This window comes from Amblyraja radiata, chromosome 43 (assembly GCF_010909765.2).
Source record: "Amblyraja radiata isolate CabotCenter1 chromosome 43, sAmbRad1.1.pri, whole genome shotgun sequence".
Taxonomy (NCBI): Eukaryota; Metazoa; Chordata; class Chondrichthyes; order Rajiformes; family Rajidae; genus Amblyraja; species Amblyraja radiata.
The window spans coordinates 3363648-3370933 of NC_045998.1; positions in this window are offsets into that span (position 1 = coordinate 3363648).

A 7286-nucleotide genomic window follows, 5' to 3' on the forward strand; every position below is an offset into this window, starting at 1 on the left:
TTCGTCAGACATGATTTACCCTTCATAAATCCATGCTGACTTTGTCCAATTATTTCACCACTTTCCAAATGTGCTGCTATCCCATCTTTAATAACTGATGCTAGCAGTTTCCCCACTACCGACGTTAGACTAACTGGTATGTAATTCCCCGTTTTCTCTCTCTCCCTCCCTTTTTAAAAAGTGGTGTTACATTAGCTACACCTCACACCTCAGGAACTACTCCCGAATCTAAAGAGTTTTGAAAAATTATCACTAATGCATCCACTATTTCTGGGGCTACTTCCTTAAGTACTCTAGGATGCAGCCTATCTGGCCCTGGGGATTTATCGGCCTTTAATCCATTCAATTTACCTAACACCACTTCGCGGCTAACCTGGATTTCACTCAGTTCCTCCATCTCATTTGACCCCCGGTCCCCTGCTATTTCCGGCAGATTATTTATGTCTTCCTTAGTGAAGACAGAACCAAAGTAGTTTATTCAATTGGTCTGCCATGTCCTTGTTCCCCATGATCAATTCACACGTTTCTGACTGCAAGGGACCTACATTTGTTTTAACTAATATTTTCTCTTCACATATCTATAAAAGCTTTTGCAGTCAGTTTTATGTGATCCCTGCCAGTTTTCTTTCATAATCTATTTCCCTTTCCTAATTAAGCCCTTTGTCCTCCTTGCTGGTCTCTGAATTTCTCCCAGCTCTCTGGTAGGCTGCTTTTTCTGGCTAATTTGTACGCTTCATATTTTGTTTTGATACTATCCCTGATTTTCCTTGTTATCCACGGATGCACTACCTTCCCTGATTTATTTGTTTGCCCAACTGGGATGAACAATTGTTGTAGTTCATCCATGCAGTCTTTAATGTCTTCCATTGCATATCCACCGTCAACCCATTAAGAATCAATCGCCCAGTCTATCTTGGCCAATTCACGTCTCATACCCTCAAAGTTACCTTGCTTTAAGTTCAGGACGCTTGTTTCTGAATTAACGATGTCACTCTCCATCCTAATGGAGAACTCAACCATATTATGGTCACTCTTGCCCAAGGGCCACGCACAACAAGACTGCTAACTAACCCTCCTCATTACTCAATACCCAGTCTAGAATAGCCTGCTCTCTCGTTGGTTCCTCTACATGTTGGTTTAGAAAACTATCCCGCATACATTCCAAGAAATCCTCTTCCTCAGCACCCTTGCCAATTTGATTCACCCAATCTATATGTAGATTGAAGTCACCCATTATAACAGTTTTACCTTTGTTGCACGCATTTCTAATTTCCTGTTTGATACCATCTCCAACTCCACTACTACTCTTAGGTGGCCTGTGCACAACTCCCACTAGCGTTTTCTGCCCCTTAGTGTTTCGCAGCTCTACCCATATTGATTCCACATCCTCAAAGCTAATGTCCTTCCTTTCTATTGCGTGAATCTGCTCTCTAACCAGCGACGCTACCCCACCTCCTTTCCCTTTCTGTCTATCCCTCCTGAATATGGAATATCCCTGGATGTTGAGCTCCCAGCCTTGGTCACCCTGGAGCCATGTCTCCGTGATCCCAACTATATCATAGTCGTTAATAGCTATCTGCACATTCAACTCATCCACCTTATTACGAATGCTCCTTGCATTGAGACACAAAGCCTTCAGGCTTGTTTTTACAACACTCTTACCCCTTATACTATTATGCTGAAAAGTGGCCCTTTTTGATTTTGCCCTGGATTTGCCAGCCTGCCACATTTACTTTTCACCTTGCTACCTATTGCTTCTACCCTCATTTTACAACCCTCTGTCTCTACGCTCACACATTTAAGAAACCCTTTCCCTTTCACTCCATCCTCCACTATCCCATTCGACACCCCACCCCCCTTATTCAGTTTTAAACCACCCGTGTAGCAGTGGCAAACCTGCCTGCCAGAATGCTGGTCCCACACCTGTTAAGATGCAATCCGTCCCTTTTGTACAGTTCCCCCTTACCCCAGGTTTGCCCTGTCCACCCGCAGACTCCATCATTGGCATACCCTTATTTATAAGGCTATCCTCGGTGTTCTTCCTTCATACCTGCAGAAGTATGTAATTCGAAAAAGCACAGGAACTTATCAGCTCCGCTCTGAGGACTTGTTCTTACTAACTGTACCTAAAGTCCGTACTGAATAGGGAAAAATGGCATTTAGTTATGCTGCTCCCTTCGCATGGAACCGGCTGCAGAATGAACTGAAACTTAAGGAGCTGGTTTCTATAAACAGATTTAAATCCCTTCTTAATGATGTTGAAGCGGGCTCTTCTGTCTGTACATGCATAGTTTGATGATGTTCTGACTGTGACTCTATTTATATGTTCTCTGTTGTTTTTAAATTATTGTCTGTAACTGTGGAACTGTGCTGCTGCCTGTATTGGCCAGGACTCTCTTGTAAAAGAGATTTTTAATCTCAATGAGACTTCTCCTGGTTAAATAAAGGTTAAATAAAAAAAATAAAAATAAAAAACAGATCCCAGTGTTCTAAGAATCTAAATCCCTGCCCAGTGCACCAGTTCCTCAGTCACACGTTCAGGTCCCGTATCTCCCTGTTCCTGCTCTAGCCAGCACGAGGAACTGGAAGCAAACCGGAGATAACAACCCTGGAGGTCCTGCTTTTCAGCATTTTTCCGAGCTCTCTAAAGTCACGCTGCAGAATATTCATCCCCTTCTTTCCGACATCGTTTGTGCCGACATGCACTACCACTTCCGGATGTTCACCTTCGCCCTTGAGGATTTTCTGCACTCTGTCCGTGACATCCTGGATCCTGGCACCAGGAAGGCAGCACACCATCCTCGCATCCCGTCTGTTGCCGCAGAACCCCCTGTCCGTACCTCTCACAATGGAGTTTCCCACTACAATGGCGTTGCCTGCCTTAGGCCTTTTTGGTTCTGGCTCAACAGCCCTATTCGCATCGCAAGCCAGTCCGCCGCTCAGTGTAAACACGTCTTCTGTCCCGACAGCTTCTAAGTGGGTGTACCTGTTCACAAGAGGTACAACACCCGGGGACGTTGGCATTCCATGCTTCCCTCCCTTTCTCACTGTCTCCCACCTTCTCTCTTCCAGTACCATATGTGTAACAATCATACTGTAGGACTTGTCAAGGAACGACTCCGTTTCTCGGACGAACCGGAGGTCATCCACTTGCTTCTCCCGTTCCCCAACACGGCCCTTCAGGAGCTCTACCTGGATGCACTTCTCGCATTTATAGCAGCCAGAGGCACCAGCGGTGTCCTTGACCTCCCACATACTGCAAGCATCGCACTGAATCAGCTTGCCTGACATCTCCTTCTTTCGTCTCTACCTCTCAAGCGTATTGCGTGGTCTCCTCGCCGAAGACTCTCGAGCCAAAGACTGACACTTCCCTCACAAGGCCGCTCCCTCACTGCCGCTCGCTAAGAGCCGTCTTGCTTAAATTGACTGATAAATTGCCTGATTTACCAATTTACAAACCTCAGTTTACAAATTCCTCAGTTTTCAACTGGTTTCCCGGCACTGACTCACTTCTCTTCTCCCACTCGGGCTAGAGCCAATCAGTCGTATCTCTTGCTAAACTCCTGCTGCTGTTGCTCCAAAAATCTACAGCAGTCCCGAGTTCTGGAGTATGTTCAAGATATCCAAAGTTATTGATAAATTCTTATTGCTCTTTTTTGTAATGTGCATAACGGCTGTAGGTTGGTTTTGTAGGTGTTACCCCATATCTCCACACAGTAACTCAGATACGGGGGGAAATGGAGGAGGACTGGCCAAATTATATGCCTTCCACCACAGTGATGAATGCTGTGGTGGATGTTTATGTTAAATTGTTATTGTTTTTTTGTGTGTGTTCTTTATAATTGTACCGCTGCTGACATATTCATTTCACTTCCACGTGTGCAATGTGACAAATAAACCGTATTGTATTGTATTGTATTGTAGATATGGCAATATGAGTGTATTATACAGAGTATGTAATGATTTGAGGTCCAGAATGTGAGTTGATTTTCCCAATATTGCTATAGACTTTGCCAGTTTTGCTTTGACGTGGTTTATATGTGGTTTCCAGCAGATTTTGTAATCTAAGATCACACCAATAAATTTATTTTCATATACTCTTTCTATACTTATGTTATCTATTTTCAATTGTACTTGAGGGTTTGTTTTATGTTTTCCAAATAGCATAATCTTTGTTTTGCTTAAATTTAGAGACAATTTGTTGACATCAAACCACTGTTTTATTTTATTCATTTCTGATGTGATGACCTCCAAAAGCTGCTTCAAATTGTCACCGGAACAAAAAATATTCGTATCATCGGCAAATATAATCAATTTCAGTATATTTGATACTTTTCATATGTCGTTAATGTACATTATGAAAAGCTTTGGACCTAACACAGACCCTTGAGGTTCTCCACAAGCTATGTTCATGTAAGTTGATTTATGTTCACCTATTTCTACAAATTGTTGCCTGTTTCTTAAATAGCTTCTCACCCAATCCAATCCAACCCCTCTGATGCCATACCTATCCAGTTTCATGAGTAAAATGTTGTGACAATCCTTGTCAGGGATGCATTCCACCCCCTGCAGTGCCCAACGGTCCCGCAAATCACCCAGGTTGCCCGTGGACAGTGCGCAGCAAAGATCCTATAGCGAGCAAGATAGTCCACTCGACCAAAAAGACGTAGTACGGTCATGGGCAGATTCATGGGTAATTTAAGGCCCCATCTCCGTAACCGGCTTCTGTCTCCGCACCACAGATCCCATAGGATAATAGTGCGGAGACGGAAGCCGGTTACGGAAACATCCTCGTAAAAATAAATGTTATTTGGTAAAAATCTTCTCCTCATTTTCAGAATTTTAATTTATTAACACAAACTGATCCCCCTGCGAGTTGATTACACTGCGAGTCGGGTCGGGTCTGGTTACGGAAATGGATGTAAAAAAGGCCCACGTTCCGTTCCGTTGCATACTACACGTCAGCCCATTGCATTTAGCAGGAGTGGTCTATCTTGCTCCGCTATAGGATCTTTGGTGCGTAGTCCCTCTCTAACACCACCCGGGCGCGGATGTAACCCCGGAAAATGAGCAGGCGGCTGGCTTGGGCAGAGCCCTCTTCCGCCTGACCCATTGACTCGAGGATGGCCAGCTTGGCCAGGCCCAGGAGCAACCCAACCACGACATCTTCAGCCCTACCCTCTCCCCCATGCACAGGGTGTCTAAAGATGAGGATGGTGGGTGAGAAATGCAGCCAGAAGGCAAGTAGCAGCCACTTTAGATATTGGAGGGGACTCCGGTGCAATACCCTCCACCCCAGGTCCCCGATGTAGAGGGGGAGAATCCCTGCGTAGAGGGACCCCCCCCCCCCCCCCCCAACCGAGCCTTGGCATTGGTTGCACCAAGCTTCAGTGCGTCCCTCAGCACGTACTGCTGCAGTCTGCAGCGGGCCACTCGGCAACATTCTCCGACAGACATCCCGCTTCGCTGGGTGGTCAACAAAGCTCAGGCAGACCAAAGGGAGTCTTTCACCGAGTTACTGACCTTCCAGCAACACTCGATGTCAGTCTCTGATTGTGTCCCTGGGAACAGTCCGTAAATCACAGAGTCCTCTGTGACAGAGCTGTTCAGAATAAATCATGACAGGGACCCTTGCAAACTTATCCAGATTGTCTTTGCAAATCCACACTCTGCAAAGAGGTGGGCAACCGTCTCCTCTCCATAGCAGCCGTCCCGAGGGCAGCGTGCGCTGGTAGTGAGGTTCCGACGGTGCAGGAAGGATCTGACTGGGAGGGCTCCCCTCACCGCCAGTCAAGCCAGGTATTGGTGCTTGTTGGTGAGTTGTGACGATGAGGCATTTTGCCAAACAAGCTGGGCAGTCTGCTCTGCGAACCACGCCACAGAATCCATGGAGTCATTTCCCTGGAGTGCCTGCAGGATGTTCCGTGCTGACCACTGCCCGATGGACTTGTGGTCAAAGGTGTTGGTCCGGAAGAACCTTTCCACAAACGACAGATGGTGCACAATGTCCAGCTGACTGACATATTTCATGGCATCTGCCCCAGGCCCATCCTTCGCAATACAGGGACAGGTAGAACCTCAACAGGTAGTGAAACTTTGTGCCCACGTGCCTTGGCTCTACGCTCTGCCTGATGCAGCCACACACGAAGGTGGCCATCAGGGTGAGGGCGACGTTGGTCACGCGTTTACCCCCTTTGTCTGCCAACTTGTGTATTGTGGCCCGTCGCACCCGGTCTATCCTCGACCCCCGGATGAACTGGAAGACGGCCCGGGTGATCCCTGTGGCGTAGGAGGGAGGGACAGGCCACACTTGCGCCAAGTACAGCAGCCCCAAGAGCATCTTACACCTGATGACCAAGTTCTTTCCCGTTATAGAGAGTGAGCGTTGCTTCCACAGCTCCAGTTTCTTCCCAACCTTGGCTATCCGCTCCAGCAAAATCTTGTCACATGCCTCAGCCCCCTCGAACCAGATCCCCAGCACCTTCAGGCTTGATGGTGAAGGGGACGGAAGATCGGTCGGGCCAGTTGCCAAAGAGCAAGGCCTCGCTCTTCCTGCGGTTCACCCTGGCTCCCTTGGACGACTCAAACTGGTCGCAGATGCTGATCAATCTGCGGACCGACCCTGGATCCGAGCAGAAGATGGCGACATCGTCCATGTACAGGGAGGTTTTAACCGGAGTGTCCCCACTGCCTGGCAATGTCACTCCTCTTATGCTCGCATCCTTCCTGATGGACTCGGCAAAAGGTTCAATACAACAGACGAACAAGACAGGGGAGAGAGGGCAACCCTGCCTGACTCCAGACCTGACGGGGAAACTGTCTGATTCCCACCCATTGATTTGGACTGCACTACAGATATCGGTGTAGAGCAGTTGGAACCAATTCCTGATTCTCTTCCCAAAGCCCATTTTGGAGAGCACGTCCCTCATGTACGTGTGCGATGTCCTGTCGAAGGCCTTCACCGGGTCCAAGCTGACTAGACAGGCATCCACCTGTCTGTCCTGCATGTAGGCGATGGTATCTCTCAGCAGCGCCAGGCTGTCTGAGATTTTCCTTCCAGGTACAGCACAGGTTTGGTCCGGGTGGATCACCCATCCCAGGACAGACATGACCCGGTTGGCGATGGCCTTAGACAGGAACTTGTAATCAACATTCAATAATGTGATGGGTCTCCAATTCCTTATATCATTTATCTCCCCCTTGTGCTGTAGATTAGGATGATGCTGCCCTTCCTCATGGAGTCTGACATGCTGCCGGCTAGAAGCATGTCGTTGTACACTTCCAGC